Genomic DNA, 18,865 nt, shown 5'->3' with positions numbered 1-18,865 from the left:
ACCTCAAGCTATGCTGAATTCAGGCTGAGATGTGGGGGTGAGCACAGGCTACACCACATATCCAAAGTTATACAGAAACTCCCTTCCATTGTATACATTATATTCACTATATATTGCATTATTCCTTTGGGGATTGGCTTGGTTACTTTGCAGGTACCTATCCCCATATAGCAAGCTCTGCCCATGTGCTGTCCATATTCAACTTTACTCTTTACATCATCTTTACACTCCTGACTTCTCTTCCCCCTTGTTATCTTGTTCTTAGTAAATGGTTCCCAGGGTGCAGTGGTTTCCCCAGGAATTGAAATTGGGGGGGGGGGGGGTGTTCGCATTTACAGGGGGGGTGTCAGGACCAATGAGATAAATAAAAGAGATATGAATAAAGTAAATGTTTTGTTAGGATTATGCAAATTTAACATAAGAATAATGCAAGTTACACCAAACACATAACGGGTCTAGATTTCTAAAAAAATATACATTTAAAAAAAAAGTATTTAATTTAAATTGACTTTTGAAAAGTAAGCCATCATGGAGTAAGAGGAAAGTCCTCTTATGGATCAGTAACTGGTTAAAAGATGGGAAACAAAGGGTAGGAATAAATTATCAGTTGTCACAATGGAGAGAGATAAATAATGGTATCCCTGAGGGGTCGGTACTGGGACTATTACTGTTCAACATATTCATAAATGATCTGGAAAAATGGGTAAACAATGAGGTGGCAAAATTTGCAGATGATACAAAACTATTCAAGATAGTTAAGTCCCAGGCAGAATGCGAAGAATTACAAAGGGATCTCATAAAACTGGGTGACTGGGCAACAAAAATGGCAGATGAAATTTAATGTTGATAAATGCAAAGTAATGCACATTGGAAAACAATCTCAACTATACATACAAAATGATGGCATCTGAATTAGCTATTAACACTCAAGAAAGAGATCTTGGAGTCATTGTGGATAGTTCTCTGAAAACATCCACTCAATGTGCAGCAGCAGTCACAAAAGCAAACAACGTTGGGAATCATTAGGAAAGGGATAGATAATAAGACAGAAAATATCATATTGCCTCTATATAAATCCATGGTACGTGCACACCTTGAATAGTGTGTGCAGATCTGGTCACCCATCCTAAAAAATATATATTGGAATTGGAAAAGGTACAGAGATGGCAACTAAAATAATCAGGGGATGAAACAGGAGGAGAGATTAAAATGACTGGGAATTTTCAGCTTAGAAAAGAGATGACTAATGGGGATATGATAGAGGTCTACAAAATCTTGACTGGTGCAAAGAAATTGAATGAGGAAATTTTATTTAATCCTTCACCTGACACAAGAACTAGCAGTCACCCAATGAAATTAATAGGCAGCAGGTTTTAAAAAAACAAAAGGAAGTACTTCTTCACAAAATATAAAGTCAACCCAGGGAACTCTTTGCCAGAGGATGGTGTGAAGACCAAAACTATAACAGGATTATAAAAAGAACTAGATAAATTCCTGGAGAACAGGTCCATCTGTGGCTATTAGCCAGGATGGGGAGGGATGCAATATCATGCTCTGAGTGTCCCTAGCCTGTTTGCCAGAAGCTGGGAATGGGCAACAGGGGATGGTTACTTGATGATTCCCTGTTCTGTTCATTCCCTCTGAAGCACCTGGCCTTGACCACTGTTGTAAGACAGAGTACTGGGCTATAAGGACCATTGGTCTGACCCAGTATGACCATTCTTATGTAAAAATTAATAATAATAAAAATGTTTAGTACAAAAACTCCCCAACATAATGACCTCCCAAGATAACAATGTGAGATAACAACCTTGGCAAATAATGTGTGGAAAAAATTATTTTCAACAAACTATTCTGGTTTTTTCATAGAAAAAAAATGGAAACCCAAACCTGAACATTTTTACTGAATGATTTTCAGATTTTGGGAACTGTACATTTTATCTGAAAATGGTTTTTGGTGTGTCATTTTGGTTGAAAAATTCTCAGGAGACATTCGATGAAAACAAAAACCCTCAAAATTTCCAGTGAAAAATTACTGGCATTTTTTGACCAGCTCCAAAATTCAGCCAGATCATGCAAAACAGTTTCCCAGCTTTGCGAACACTAACGGGCTGGGGTGTAGTGGAATTCTGCATCTGAAACAAGAGCTGATTTGTAAGGGGAAAGGGTAATTTGATAAAATGAATGACATGAATCAGGTAAAGCACACACATATCATATGAGGAAGGCACTTTCGCATCCTGGATTGGCAGAATCATGCATCAGGGGCTTTATATAGTTCCATACCCCTATGTAAGACTGGCTTGACATGAGCAATTAAACATGGAGGAGGCCTCGTATCTTGGGAGACAGGATTAGGTGGGGAAATGGATAAGCAGGCTGGAAACAAAACGTATGAGCTTGCTAAGATAAGAGGGAGAACACCCTGGCAGTGATTTCCCTACACCCCTCCCAGGGAGTGTGTACACCCTCCCTGAATTTTAGACTCTAATCCTACTTCATTTTCACTGGCATTCACTATCTTAGATGTCCAATCACCACCAACCTTCTTAGTGAAAACTGAAACAAAGAAGTCATTAAGCACCTCTGCCATTTCCACATTTTCTGTTATTGTCTTCCCCCCCTCACTGAGTGACGGGCCTATTCTGTCCTTGATCTTCCTCTTGCTTCTAATGTATTTGTAGAATGCTTTCTTGTTTCCTTTTATGTCCTAGCTAGTTTGATCTCGTTTTGTGCCTTGGCTTCTCTAATTTTCTCCCTACATATTTCTGTTGATTGTTTATATTTATCCTTTGTAATTTGACCAACTTTCCACTTTTAGTAGGACTCTTTTTTTTTTGAGTTTTATATCATTGAAGATCTCTTGCCATACTTCCTATCTTTCCTACACAGTGGGAATAATAAAAAAACTTTTTTAGCATTTCATGATTTTTAAGAGCATGATTTCTCAAATTGAATGTTGAATTAGTGCTCTTCTTTTGCATGAAATTGTGCATGTGTTTGTGTTTGTCTGTTCACATGCTGTATATAAAACCCTGGGCCCAATTCCACCCAATTCCACAGGTGCATCTTTCTTTGACATCAGTGGGGGTTACACCCATGTAAGGTTAGAGAACAAGTAGATATAAATAAGTATGTATGTGTACATACAAAATACACAGTATACACATTTTACATTATATGTAACATAGAGAGTATGGTGTGTGTGTGTGTGTGTGTGTGTGTGTGTGTGTGTGTGTGTGTGTGTGTGTGCCAAATAAAATGGCTTAGCTGTGGTTTGGCTCTGCTACTCAAAGCCATTTTAGACCTTGATGTGCTAGCTCACAGTATCTAAAATGGTTTATAATAGGATTTAAAATCATAGAATATCAGGGTTGGAGGGGGCCTCAGGAGGTCATCTAGTCCAACTCCCTGCTCAAAGCAGGACCAATCCCAGCCAGGGCTTTGTCAAGCCTGACCTTAAAAACCGCTAAGAAAAGAGATTCCACCACTTCCGTAGGTAAGCCATTCAGGTGCTTCATCATCCTCCTAGTGAAAAAGTTTTTCCTAATGTCCAACTTAAACATCTCCCACTGCAACTTGAGACCATTACTCCTTGTTCTGTCATCTGCTACCACTGAGAATAGTCTAGATCCATGCTCTTTGAAACGCCCTTTCAGGTAGTTGAAAGCAGCTATCAAATCTCCCCTCACTGTTCTCTTCTGCAGACTAAATAATCCCAGTTCCCTCAGCCTCTCCTCATAAGTAATGTGCTCCAGCCCCCTAGTCATTTTTGTTGCCCTCTGCTGGACTCTTTCCAATTTTTCCACATCCTTCTTGTAGTGTGGGGCCCAAAACTGGACACAGTACTTTGGATGAGGCCTCACCAATGCCGAATAGAGGGGAATGATCACGTCCCTCGATCTGCTGGCAATGCCCCTACTTATACAGCCCAAAATGCCGTTAGCCTTCTTGGCAACAAGGGCACACTGTTGACTCATATCCAGCTTCTCATCCACTGTAACCTCTAAGTCCTTTTCTGCAGAACTGCTTCCTAGCCACTTCGTACCTAGTCTGTAGCAGTGCATGGGATTCTTCCATCCTAAGTGCAGGACTCTGCACTTGTCCTTGTTGAATCTCATCAGGTTTCTTTTGGTCCAATCCTCTAATTTGTCTAGGTCTGTCTGTATCCTATCCCTACCCTCCAGTGTATCTACCACTCCTCCCAGTTTAGCGTCATCTGCAGACTTGCTGAGGGTGCAATCCACGCCATCCTTCAGATCATTGATGAAGATATTGAACAAAGCCGGCCCCAGGACTGATCCTTGGGGCATTGCACTTGATACTGGCTGTCAGCTAGACATGGAGCCTTTGATCACTACCTGTTGAGCCTGACGATCTAGCCAGCTTTCTATCCACCTTATAGTCCATTCATCCAGCTCATACTTCAACTTGCTGGCAAGAATACTATGAGAGACCGTATCAAAAGCTTTGCTAAAGTCAAGGAATAACACGTCCACTCCTTTCCCCTCATCCACAGACCCAGTTATCTCATCATAGAAGGCAATTAGGTTAGTGAGGCATGACTTGCCCTTGGTGACTCCATGCTGACTGTTCTTGATCACTTTCCTCTCCTCTAAGTGCTTCAAAATTGATTGCTTGAACATGTGCTCCATGATTTTTCCAGGGACTGACGTAAGGCTGACTGGCCTGTAGTTCCCTGCATCCTCCTTCTTCCCTTTTTAAAAGATGGGCACTGTATTAGCCTTTTGCCAGTCATCTGGGACTTCCCCCAATTGCCATGAGTTTTCAAAGATAATGGCCAATGGCTCTGCAGTCACATCTGCCAACTCCTTTAGCACCTTCGGATGCAGCGCATCCGGCCCCATGGACCTGTGCTCATCCAGCTTTTCTAAATAGTCCTGAACTGCATTAGCCTCATCCATGTTTTTAAATAATTTTAGCTGCAGTTATATTTAAATTGCTTGTTAAAATGGTTCAGTAATGTCTATTTAAATAGCACTGTACACTTCTCTAGCACCTTCTTCCACTGGTGTCCAAGTTCTTTACAAACATTAATGAATCAAGTCTCACATTCCCCTCTGAAATAGAATTATCCCCATTTTACAATTAAGGAAATTGACCCCAGAGAGATTACATGACTTGCCTAAGGTCACAGACAGGACTAGAACCCAGCATTCCTGACTCCCTGGCCTGTGTTTTAGCCAGAAGGGTATGCCCCCTCCCCCTTTAAGAACTAGTATAAGCAGGGCCTAAGAGTTGAAAGACACACACACAGCCAGTGTTCTGTTTCACTCAGCAGAATTCTGAGATTCTATCTTTATCTCCCCCTGCTCCCACAGACACCATAAATCCCTGACATGATCCTGTGTTGTAGAATCCTTACAACTGAAGAGGGCTACTACTAAAAACCCCAGTGGGTTGCTGTTAATTATCAAGAGTCCCCATCTCTGTCCTCTTGATCCTGCAAGCTTGCTGAGCAAGAAAGGCAGGTAGACTCAGACCAAGATCATAGAATATCAGGGTTAGAAGGGACCTCAGAAGGTCATCTAGTCCACCCTCCTGCTCAAAGCAGGACTAATTCCCAGACACCTTTTTACCCCAGTTCCCTAAATGGCCCCCTCAAGGATTGAGCTCACAACCCTGGGTTTAGCAGGCCAATGCTCAAACCAGTGAGCTATCCCTCTCATGTTTAGAAGCATGGAATGCTGCCATCACCTGGCAAGCTAGTGAGTGCCCCTCAGTTCTGAATGGAAGGGGTCAGATCTGTCCCTCAGCACTACAGTGGAAAGTAATTTCAATTGCTGAAATAACCCTCCTGAAACATGTGAAACACCTACTCACAGGTTTATTAATACAGTCTATTTCCTGACAGTTACATATCCCAATAGCTACAAAGTGAGGAAAGGATGGGGGACTGCTGGGCACACTGCAGGGGTACTGAGGCCTGGCTAATAACACCAACCCACATCAGTCACCTCATGGGAAGGCATCCTTCTGGAATCCACTCTTCCAAAGTATGATTTGGACATGAGTCCCCGGGCACAAGGCTGGGACTGAACTGAGCACAGAGACGTGTTTAGGATTGACTGGAAGGGGGGCAGGGAATAGCCAAAAGTGCTGGGAACTTGGGCTGTTTGCCTTAAGGACATAGTAAACAGGAGTTACAGAAAGTAAATGTAAATATTCCATCCTACAGAGACTGAGAGCTGGGAACTCTGAATCCCTTCCACCTGGGCATAGTGGCACTTAAATCAGAGATCTTGCAGTGCTCCCCAAACAGAACTAGGGATAGCCCTGATGTTCTGACCAGCACTGAAATAAGTGCTAATGTCCAGGCAGTGGGTAAACTATGGTTGGACATATGACCTCAGACTTACAAGGCAACCTAGAAGATTTGGACACCCAGTTAGCACTAAAAGTAACAGGAATTGAGCATCCACATGCAATTACTGGTTTTGAAAATCTAAGCCATAATGGCTGGCTGTTTGCAGGTATGTGCACTTGCAGGGCTTGCTTCTGATCTGTTGCAGCAGTGTAAATGCAGAGTCAGCATACTGAGGTCAGTTACACTGGTGTAAATCCAGAGTTACACCACTATGGTCAGAACTGAGGCACTGGTGTTGAAGTCATGGCTCTGAGACTCACTAAGAACTAGGTCAAAATATCAAATAAAATCTCCCCCTTAGGAGCTGGAAACAATACTCTCAGCTAATCAAAGTGTGCTCAGTGGAGCTCTCCTCTAGGGCTGTCGAGCAAAATTCTTTCCCTGGGTATTTTTTCTACTCTTCCTCCTGATGTGAATTGTCGTCCTGCCACTTATTGGTTGTTTTGTTCTTGCAGGTCTGAAATGACTGTTCAGTCTGAGGCTGATCAAATCTAGAGGGGCTCCTGGTAAGTGTTTCCTGTTAGCCCTTCCTATAGCTCCATCCACTCAACTGAGCTAAAGATGGAGAGTAAAGTACTTCCTGCTTGTAACTCACCCATGTGCTGTAAAGACAATGGACACAGTTACCACATAAATCAGACACATAACTTTGTGGAGCTAGGGCTAGAAGCCTGTTTCTTCCATTCCAAGCTGTTATCACTCGAGCTGAAAGCTGCAGTAGATCCCGTCTCCTTTCCGTGGGCTAACCACTGAAGGGAAACATCCTGGGATCTCTTCGCTTGTCTGTGGGAAGCAGTAACCTGCTCTGAGCCACTTTGACAGGACAGAGAGTGAGGCCCATGGATCAGTGTGAGCCCACAAGAATGACCGTTTGGAGCCTCCATTGAAAGCCCAGTGAGTTGGGTTTACGTGGGGGTGTGCTGGGGGTGTCACCATTTAATCTGGAGAGCTGAGCGTGGCTTGTTCACAAGGAAGTCATAAATTAAAATCAACATTATTAACTATTTCACAACTGGTCATTTTAGCAGAAACATCTACTCTGATGCTATGAGGGAGGAGTCTAGGGTTGTGGGTGGAGCTTGAATAAAGTAACTGTAGTCCCCTGCATCTCCAGTCTGCCCCTTGGCAGTTTCACACAGACAGAAGCAATGTGACTCCAGTGGAGTTACACCAGGGATCAGTCTGGCCAAGAACATGGACCTTCTCTCTCCCTCTGCTTATATAAGACTCATGAACCTTATTGCAGTCAGCAGCTATTAGTGGAACTTGGGTATTACACTTTGTCTGCAGAAGGGGGTGGGGTTATAGTGTTATTTAGGCTCAAGAACCTTACAGAAGCTGCTTGGATGGACTTGGTGAATAGTGGGGACCTTATTGCTGACCAGAGTCAAATCTGAGATAGGGCGCTCTTGGCAGAAGGTCATAGAAGTCTTTTCTACCAGTGGTCAGAGCACAGTTCAGGACAGCTTCCTCAAGAGCCCAGCTGCCCATTCTTCCTTGCCAGAATTGACCTAAATTGCCCCCTGAAGGCATTTCAGAGCATAAGGAGAATGTGTGTAAGTGGAGCTGACGGTAACATATTATATTGCCCTGCAATATAGGACTGCGGGGAAGAGAGTTGGGGCCATGAAGATTCCTGCACCTGCCCAGACATGTCGCTGCTTTGCCCCGACCTGCCCAGACTTGCAGGGGGGGCTCCTAGAGAGGGATGGCAGGTGATGCCATATACCACCGTATTTTGGGGTGGGAGGAGTTTGCATGTCTCTTCCCTTCTGGGTGATTTGTAAGAAGGCCTGTTAGGGACTCAGACCATCACCAGGTCTGAGGGGGAACAGGCTGCAGGCTGTCTGAACTCGCAGCCCAACCACAGCAGGGACTGGTGGAGGTGTTGGCTGATGGGAGGGTGACCCAGAGCAGCTGTGTAAAGATTAAAGGGAGTGACTTCAGACATCTGCTTGTTCACTTCAAAGGTTGCAAATGGATTAAACCAATCTTTGATTAGCTCCCCCACACTGAGCAGGAAAACAATCTGAGCCATCCACTCGCTCAGAGCCTCTGACACCCCTTTTCCTAGGGGAAACCAGTGCCGATACAGCCAAGCACAAGTAGCAAGAGCCATTGTGTTTGTTAGTGACCAGAAACAGATGAACCTCCTTGGCTCAATGGCCATGATTGTTTCACCTGTCTCAAAATGGAACCATCAGGTCCTTTGGGAGATGGGCTAGAGCTGGAAGCACAGCTGGTTTCACAGCAGTCTCTGTAGGGCCTTGAATTTCTAACTACTGACTCTGCGGCCCCAGGCACTAAACAAGTCTGTCTTGCTGCCAGAACTCAGGACAACGGAAACCATTCAGTTAAAGCCAGGCCCTAAAGGTTACTTTTGAGGGGTAGGCCTGCTGTGGCAGGGGGCTAGATGAACCAATGGATTCCTTCCAGCTTTCATGTTGGTGATCTCTGTGAACCAGCACCATTCCAATGTGGGGAGCATTATGCCTGCAGAAGGCACAGCAAGTGTCATGTGACAGGAGTCCTGGGGGAGCCTACAGCAGTTGCTTTAGCTATTCTACAGCGCTCATGCTAGTACCTCAACACATCCCCATCTTGGCCTGTTAGCGCTAGCCAGACTGGTCCCCCGACCCCCAGCACTTCCAGAGCACTAGCAACCAAATTACACTTGCCATCTGCAAACATGCTCTGGTAGGGAAGGGGAGGAGAGGGCAGAAGGGGTCCCCTTTACCCATTTCCCCCCCTCAAGGGCACCTGCCTAGGAGCATTCATAAATTGGAGACCTGGGTGTATAGCTGTGATCTCCAGAGGCGTTGCTCAGAGGGCAATGCAGCTGTTGCCATACATGCCTGTTCACTCTGATCTACTCCCCCATCTTGGGATTAGCTGCTCATGGGGGAGTTCCCTCATTCTGAGTAATTCTCGCTTAGTAAGAGCTGCTCCACCCAGTCCTACCCTGCTGCTGAAGTGGGCTTGCCAGCTGACATGGCATGCAATGGGAAGACTTGTAGCCGACACAACCATCTGCTCAGCAGCAAGTTGGGCATCGTTTCCACAGCCCTTGGTACTGAGTCAGCATGGGAAGTCATTTGAGAGGGCATCTATAACTGAGCTCGGGGGAGGCAGTGCCTGGCGAACAGACCACACGTTGCAGGAGGAAAAGAAGCAGAGCTGTGCACTTGGCTTGTTCCAGTGCAGGCAAAGCTGAAATCAGCACTAGAAGCCAGTGCTGGGAGTTAGGAGTTGCCAGCAGGGGGAATTGGAGAACAGCAGGAAAGAGGTGACAAAGGGTACGTCTACACTACAAAATTAGGTCGATTTTTAGAAATCAAATTTTGCACAGTCGATTGTGTATGTCCACACTAAGCATATTAAGTCGGCGCAGCATGGCCTCACTACCGTGGCTAGCATCAACTTACAGAGCGGTGCACTGTGGGTAGCTATCCCACAGTTCCAGCAGTCTCCGCTGCCCATTGGAATTCTGGGTTAAGCTCCCAATGCCTGATGGGGCAAAAACATTGTCGCAGGTGGTTTTGGTTACATGTCGTCAGTCACCCCTCACTCCGTGAAAGCAACTGCTGACAATAGTTCCGCGCCTTTTTTCCTGGGTTACCCGTGCAGACGCCATACCACGGCAAGCATGGAGCCCACTCAGCTCAATGTCAGTGCCGCTGTTGTCAGCATTGTAAACACCTTGTGCATTATCCTGGAGTATATGCAGAACCGGGCTGAGAGACGCCAGCACGAGGAGGATTTTGATGAGGCCATGGACACAGATGTTCCTGAAAGCACAGGCTGTGGCAATTGGGACATCATGACTGCAGTGGGGCTGGTTGATACAGTGGAACGCCAATTCTGGGCCTGGCAAACAAGCACAGGCTGATAGGACCGCATAGTTTTGCAGGTATGGGATGATTCACACTGGATGCATAAGGCCACTTTTCTGGAACTCTGTGAGTTGCTTTCCCCCACCCTGAAGCACAGGAATACCAAGATGAGAGGTGCCCTGACAGTTGAGAAGCGAGTGGTGATAGCCCTGTGGAAGCTTGTAACGCCTGACTGCTACTGGTCAGTCGGAGTCAATTTGGAGTGGGCAAGTCTACTGTGACGGCTGCTGTGATCCAAGTAGCCAATGCAATCGCTGACATTCTGCTATCAAGGATAGTGACTCTGAGAAATGTGCAGGTCAGACTGGATGGCTTTGCTGCAATGGTGTTCCCTAACTGTGGTGGGGTGATAGACGGAACACCTATCCCGGATCACCTTGCCAACCAGTATGTAAACCGCAAGGGGTACTTCTCAGTGGTGCGGCAAGCACTGGTGGATCACAAGGTATGTTTCACCAACATCAACGTGGGATGGCCAGGAAAGATGCATGACACTTGCATATTTAGGAACTGTTCGAGCAGCGGCAAGAAGGGACTTACTTCCCAGACCAGAAAATTACTGTTGGGGATGTTGAAATGCCTATAGTAGTCCTTGGGGACCCAGCCTACTCCTTGCTCCCATGGCTCATGAAGCCATACACAGGCAGCCTGGACAGTTATAAGGAGCAGTTCAACTACAGGCTGAGCAAGTGCAGAACGGTGGTAGAATGTTCCTTTGGATGTTTAAAAGCTCACTGGCGCTGTTTACTGAGTAGGTCAGACCTCTGCACAACCAACATTCCCATTGTTGTTACTGCTTGCTGTGTGCTCTATAATATTTGTGAGAGTAAGGGGGAGACATTTATGGCGAGGTAGGAGGTTGAGGCAAATCGCCTGGTGTCTGATTTTGAGCAGTCAGACACCAGGGCGATTAGAAAAGCACAACATGACTGTCTAGGCTTTGGTGTGACAGCTGTGTGTTTCTCCTTGATGCAAACCTGCCCACTTTGTTGATTTTAATTCCCTGTAAGTCAACCACCCTCCCCCCTTCGAAGTAAAGTAACTATTGTTTTGAAACTATGCATTCTTTCTTTATTAATTAAAAAAAAAAGAGATAACGGACAAGGTAGCCCGGGTGAGATGGGGAAGGAGGGAAGGACAAGGCCACATTATTTATTGTAGCCATACTAAAACTCAAACTGTTTGAATGACAGTCTTCTGTTGCTTGAGCCATCCTCTGCAGTGGAGTGGGTGGGTGTGGCTGACATGGAACTTGTGGGAGGAGGGTAGGCGGTTATACAGTGGATGCAGTGGGGGGGTCTGTGCTCTTGTTGGCTTTCCTGCAGCTCCAACAGACACTTCATAGTGTCTGTTTGCTTCCCTCATTAGCCTCAGCATCGCCTCCTGCCTCCGCTCTTCGTGTTCACTTAATTCTTTTCTGGCCTCTGCTACTGAATGCCTCCATGCATTAAGCTGTGCTTATCAGTGTGGGAGGACTGCATGAGCTCGGAAAACATGTCATCACGAGTGTGGGGTTTTTTGCCTTCTAATCTGTGGTAACCTCAGGGACGGAGATGAAAGGGGGAGCGTAGAAACATTTGCAGCTGGGGGGAGATAAAAAGGGAGAGTAAAATTTAAGATACACATTTCTGAGAACAAAAGGGAGACTCTTTCAGGGTGAATCAAGCAATTCACAGCAGACAGCACATGTGCTTTAGGTACAAGGTTGCATTTTGCCTTTTATATTGAGCGCCTGCCGGTATCGTGACACTTCACGCATGGCTGGGCAACAGAATTTGGTTTCCAGGCAGTCATGGTAAGCCAAAGGGTATGTGGGCTTGGCTTCTTACGCCTTCATAATGTGTGGGAATGTTTTCAAACTGCAGCACCCTCCTTTCCCAGAGCAAGCAATGGGTTGGGTTTCACATTTAAAAGGAGGGGCTGCAGTTGTTGGGTGGATGTGCAGCACACACCTACCACCACCCCACCACGTGGCTATTCTCTGGGATTATCCCCTTTAGCCAAGCGCAAACAGCCCAGCCTGAACGGGGTTCTTTTACTGTTCCATTACAAAAATTCCCCTATTTCAACCCGGTGACCATGAATGATATCACTCTATTGAGGCTAACACGGAAAGATATAGACTGAATGTTGCTTGAATGCGACCAAAACCCAGGACCATTCGCTGCCATGCTTTGTGCTGCAATGATTCCAGACTACTTGCTAGTGGCTTGGCGTGGTAAAGCCTCCTATTGTGGAGAACGAAATAAGGCAGCCCCCACAGAAACCTTGTGCAAAGGTTTTCAGAGTACCTCCAGGAAAGCTTCATGGAGATGTCCCTGGAGGATTTCCGCTCCATTCCCAGAGATGTGAACAGACTTTTCCAGTAGCTGTACTGGCCGTGAATGCATCCCAGTTCTTCAGGGCAAATCAAACATTAAATGCTATTGCTTTTAAACCCTGTACTCTAGTTACAAATGTGTACTCACCAGCAGGGACTTCTCCAGCTTCAGGGTCAGGGATCTTGCCTTGGGAAAGTATCGGCTCCAGGGTGATGAAAAGGTCCTGGCTGCCAGGGAGAATGGATTCACTGCTTGCCTGCTGCACATTCTCCCCCTCCTCTTCCTCATCCACAAAATCCTCCTCCCTGTTGCATGAGACTCCCCCATTGCAGGTGTCCATGGACAGTGGTGGGATAGTGAGAGGGTTCCCCCCTAGAATGCCATGCAGCTGATCATAGAAGTGACATGTGTGGGGCTCTGACCCGGAGTGACTGTTTGCCTCCTTTGTCTTTTGATAGGCTTGCCTGAGCTCCTTAACTTTTACGTGGCACTGCTATGTGTCTCTGTTGTAGCCTCTGTCCAACATGCCCTGTGAGATTTTGGCAAATACATTTGCATTTCTTCTTTCTGATCGGAGTTTGGCCTGCACAGATGCTTCTCCCCATACAGCAATCAGATCCAGTGTGTCCCTTTCGGTCCATGCTGGAGCTCGTTTGCGATGCTGGGGGGACTGCATGGTCACCTGTGCTTCTGAGCTTGCCGCGCTGACCAAACAGGAAACGAAATTTAAAAGTTCCTGGGGCTTTTCCTGTGTACCTGGCTAGTGCATCAGAGTTCAAAGTGCTGTCCAGAGCGGTCACAATGGAGCACTCTGGGATAGTTCCTGGAGGCCAAGACCATCGATTTGTGTCCAAACTACCCCAAATTCAACCCACCAAGGTCAATTTTAGTGCTACACCGCTCGCAGGGGAGGAATACAGAAGTTGATTTTAAGAGCCCTTTAGGTAGACAGAACAGGGTTGGTTGTCGACCTAACACAGCTAAATTTGACCTAATTCTGTAGTGTAGACCAGGCCAAAGCTGCAATTGATGTCAGAAAGACCAGTCCAGTCCCCAGAGCTGTGGTTCTTTTACAGCTCCTTCATTCATGGCCCTGCCTCCCAGCCCCATGGTAAAATACCTCATTCCATGGGACACTAGGAGTCACTGACCCCTGGCTGCCTGCATGTGGGTAACTGTCACTGTTAATGACTTGTTGGGCACAAACAGTGTTGCACAAGGCAGAAGGGCCAGTCCCTCCTTCAAGGAACTGTCTCTCAGATCATCAGAAATGCTAAGTACCCATAACTCTAGCTAAAGCCATGGGGAGCTGTAGATGCTCAGCACCTCAAAGCATCAGGGCCCAGTGGAAACTGTAATTCTGCCACGCTGTGGAGAAAGTTTTGAAAAGTTGTGGGGTGGGGGGAGAAGAATAAGACTCCCCCCCCCCAAAGACCAGTGGTGGATTAGCCACTGGGCCAATTAGGCTTGTGCCAAGGGACCCTGGCAAAAATCTGCCACTGTGTGGCAGAAGCCTGAAGCCCTGGCAGAAGCACCAGATGGGTGGGGAAAGCCCCTGTGCCCCAACCCTGCTCCCTGGCAGAAGCGCTGGGTGGTGGGGAAGCCAGCTGTGGCCCTGGGACTGGAGTAGCTCTCACTCCCTGCTGTGGCTCAGGGCCGTGGTGGTCTTGGGAGGCAGAAAGGAGCAAAGGGGTTGCAGGGCCACATTGGGGGGCAGAATGGGATGGGACTTTGGGTGAAACAGGTGCAGGGCAATGGGGTGGGGGAAGGGGCAGAACAGGGTTAGGACCACAGGTGAAAGGGGTGAAGAGGGACCCACGAAACCATAATCCAACTCTGCCCAATACATCATTTACTTTTTCAATCTGTTGAAAAAGGGGGAAATGGAAATTTTTAAAATTCAAGATTTTTAAAAATATTCTGTGAAAACTGATGGAAAAAGCGGTTCAATTTTGAACTTCATGAAATGGAAACAACTTGGCAGTTTTTCATGAAATTGTCAGTGTTTTTGCCCAGTATCCAAACAGCTGACAGAGGCATGCCCTAGTTTTTCCTCTTTCCAGACTCTTTCTGCTTCCTGCTGCCATTTGCACCAGGCACGAGACTGACTTACTTTCACTGGTTTCTCGACAGCTCCGGTTCCCAGTGTGTGCAGTGGCAGCTTGCAGAAGTAGTGACATCACAGCCTTCCTGAAAAAGCCCTGGAGTAAAATGAAGAAGAGGAGGCCCTTCCTGAGCATGGCAGAGAGGGGGATGCTGCACATTTGACATTGTATTTCTTTTCTTTCTTTCTTTTTTTTTTTAAGACAACAGCCCAATCTCCTGGGGAGGCTAGGTCAGACACATATGCTGTTTCTTGAGAATAAACTTCCCAATATGTTTGTACAGCTGCACACTTGATTCAGTCGCTGCAGGCTGACTGATTGCTTCAGTGGAAGCAGGGCCAGCTCTAGGATTTTGCCGCCCCAAGCAAAAAAAATTTTGGCTGCCCCCGTCCCAGCCCTGGGCTCCTTGCCACATCCCCCCTGCTGCCCCAGTCCTGGGCTCTCCCCCGCCACCCACACCCCCTGCTGCCCCAGTTCTGGGCTCCCCCCTTCATTGCCCCCCCCACACCTCCTGCCGCCCCAGCCCTAGGTTCTTTCCCCCCCACCCCACCTGCACCCACTTCTGCCACAGCCCTGGGTCACTGGTAACTCACTCCCAGGGCAGGTCATTCAGCAGGAATACTGGATGTGCACAGAACACAGACAGGATTGGTTCCCATATGGTTACAGAACTGCAGTAAAGTGGAACAATTTTCAGCTTGTGTGATTGGAGGATATCTGGATGCATAAGACTGTCCTACATAAATGAGGAAAAGTTGAGGTGGCTTTTTTTTTTTGTTCCACTCTTTCTTTCTATGGGGAATTTGCTAATGCAATATCACGGTCTTCCTTTTAAACAAACAAACAAACAAACAAACAAACAAACAAACAAACAAACAAACAAACAAACAGGCAATGACTGTTGAAAATAGCAATTCCAGTGCTAATAACCACTGGGAAGCATTTCTTGCTCAATTTTATCCTACTTTTTCTACAGCTAGTTACAGTGGATCAGGATATTTGATTTGGGAGAAATGAAGTAACAGCTGCCCAAACTGAGCTTGAGCACGCCTGAATTTTGAGGTGTTCAAATCTGGAAGGCAGGTGCTGGGGTGGGGGCTGTGGCTCCATGGGGGAGCACAGCAGCATGTATGCAGCAGCATGTCTGGCGCTGTGTGGAGCCAGACACGCTGGTCTGAGTGTCATGGTTGGGGGGTTGGAGAAAGGCTAGGAGGTTTTGAGGGGGCAGTCAAGGGACAGGGAGCAGTGCGGGTTGGATGGGGCAGAGGTTCGGGGGGGCAGTCAGGGGCAGGAAAAAGGGAGGGTTAGATGGGTCAGGGATTCAGGGGGGCAGTCAGGGGACAGGCAGTGGTTGGATATGCATGGGAGTCCCAGGGATTTCTCATGGGACAGGTAGGGGGTGGGTTCCTAGGGGGAAGTTGGGGGGGGTCTCAGGAGGGGGCAGTTGGGGACAAGGAGAAAGGAGGCTTAGATAGGGAGTGGGGTCCCAAGGGACAGTTAGGGGCAGGGGTCCTGGGAGGGGCAATCAGGGGACAAGGACCAGCAGTGCTTAGATAGGGGGTGGGGTCCTGAGAGGCAGTTAGGGGCAGGGGTCCCAGGAGGGGGTGATCAGGAGACAGGGAGCAGGGGGAATCAGATGGGTTGGGGTTTCTGTGGGGGGCAGTCGGAGGGAGTGGATGGTGGTAGGGTGCGGCTACCCTCCCTCCCTGTGGAGTGTCCTATTTTTTGAATGTTAAAATATGGTACCCCTACCCTTCACAGTGCAGCTCTCCATTCACAGCAGGCTACAGCATGAGGTCTCAGCTCCCTCCCTGCCTTCCTCTTCCTTTCCTGTTGGTAGTGTCCAAGGGAATGCTGGGAAATATAGTTCTTTCCCTGCTCCAGGGCTGGCTCTATAGGCAGGGAACTAACCAAGGAACTACAGCTCCCAGGGCCCCCTGTTGGTTCTCAGCTCCCATGCTGGATCCCTGCCACCCCTGCAAATGGGCTGCCCCAAGCACATGCTTGCTTTGCTGACGCCTGGAGCCACCCCCCCCCCCAACAGTGGAAACCCTGTTTCCTGTTCCTCAAAGAGGGCAGCTTCTCCCAGGCTCCCTGTTGCTGGTACAGTGCTCAGCACAGGTAGGAGAGAGCAACATTTACAATAAAAAAAGCTACTGTCTCAAGAAACCCTCATTTATTTGGCCTGGTCAGTTTCTTTTTGATGTTTGGAGTGAAAACCCTCCTGAGAATCTGTGTTGTTCCATAGTATGTCCCTTTGCTCTCTGCAATCCTGTGACTGTAAAGCCTGGTGGGGCGGGTTCCTGCCTGTACGTTGAGCTCTTATGGCTCTAGCTAGCAAGCTGCAGGATCTGTTTTCTTTTTTGTGCAGGCTGCTCTGGACCTTGTTCCTTAGCATTGGCTACTTTGGCACTCCAAGAGCTGGGCCTCTGAGTGTAAGCTATTGGAGGGCAGATTTTTTTCTCTGTTACACCACCATAAACCCAGAACAACTCTACTGCAGCAAATGGAGTTGCTCTAGTTTTATGCTGACATAACCAAGATCAGAATCTGGCTCTGGTGCATTGCAGCAGTCATGGGCTCCCTATACAGCTTTGCCAGTACCCCTCACTCCCGCCCTGCAGCCCCCTGCTAGCCCAGCCCTGGAATCCCAGCAGCAGTTGAATGTGATGCTGCCAGTGGAATCTTGGCATTTCAATAGAAACAGGCCTGGTACATAGGGGTGCACAGTAGGTGTGTGTTGCCACGAACTTGGACCACTTCAGTGATGCATATCTCAGGTGATGCTGAAAGCCAAGTTATTCGAACCGTCAGGCATAGGCACCAACTCCGTGGGTGCTCCAGGGCTGCTTAGCACCCATCAGCAGCCAGCTCCCCTACTACCTCCTCCTTCCCAGCACCTCCTTCCCACTGAGATCAGCTGTTCCATGGTGTGCAGAAGGTGCTGCGGGGAGGGGGAAGAGCAGGGACGGGGCACACTTGTGGGGAGGGGGCAAAACTGGGTGGAGTATAAGCAGGAAGGAGTGGGGCTGGGGGTTAGGGGAAAAGGGTGGAATGGGGGCTGGAGCTGAGTGGGCCTTGAGCACCCCCAGGGCAAGGAGGAAGCAGGTGCCTATGGTCCATGGAGTACAATAGTCCCCTTCAGATGTGTGGCCTGAGTGCTCTTATTGCTGTAATGAAATGAGATTTTACACACACATAAGGAACCAGTTTGCCATCGGTGTGTCACACAGGATCTAGTCCTGGGCAGAAAGCCAAAGCCACTTCCTGTTGCCTAAATGTAGCGGCTGTAAACAGGACCAGAAATCAGCAGACAGGAAGGTTTTATTTAGCCGCCTCTTCCAACAGACTCACTGTCCGTATGGTGCTTGGAAGCCAGGGGTTTGCATAGTACAGTAAATTAAACTCAGTGTTGTGTAGGAGTCTGACTGAGCTGGGAGTCAGAGGGCAGACGCCCTGAGAGAGGAGCTTACTGCTAACTGCCCCAGGCCTGACGCCCACTGGTCCTGCCTGGTAGAAATAGTTCAACAGCAGTTTCAGTCCCTGCCTGCAGTCTAAAGGCCAGACCCAGGGAGACACTGGCATCCCCACCCCTTCATTCTAGAGCTGCCCTTAGTCCTTTATATCCTTGACCCTTTCTCTGCCCCACAACAATCCATCAGGTGTGTTGCCTTCCCTAAGAGCAGCACTGATGGTGCTGTATGTTCACTGGCCAGCAGGAGGTGTTCTTGAAGCAGCAAGTTTTGCCTGCCCATATTGTATCTGTGTCAGCTGGTTTTCAGGGGCTTGGAGAGTGCAAGTCCCTAAGTTGTTCCCAAATCCAGCACTGATGTGTGGCAGAGAGCTGCAGAGCCTGGATCCACCTTCACCCTGTGCATCTGTTTCACTGAGGAAGTACAGAGTTCCCTGGGTGCTGCTGGGCCTTAGGCTTAGCTGGGATGTTAGAGTCCTACTAGAGATCCTGCTATTGCTATGTAAGGAGTCATTAGCCTGGAATCCTGATGTGTGGAAATGGTCCACATAGGAGCATTTCCTAACTTCCCCCATGGACACAGCACCCCTACATGAGCTGCACCCAGTGCTCCACTCGTGTCAGGGGAGTTACAGCAGGGATGGATTTAGCTCATGGTATAGTTTGTGCTCAAATCAATCAGCCTT

This window comes from Gopherus evgoodei, unplaced genomic scaffold (assembly GCF_007399415.2).
Source record: "Gopherus evgoodei ecotype Sinaloan lineage unplaced genomic scaffold, rGopEvg1_v1.p scaffold_38_arrow_ctg1, whole genome shotgun sequence".
NCBI classification, from domain to species: Eukaryota; Metazoa; Chordata; order Testudines; family Testudinidae; genus Gopherus; species Gopherus evgoodei.
The sequence above is the reverse complement of the archived record's forward strand: the minus strand, read 5'-3'. Positions refer to the sequence as shown.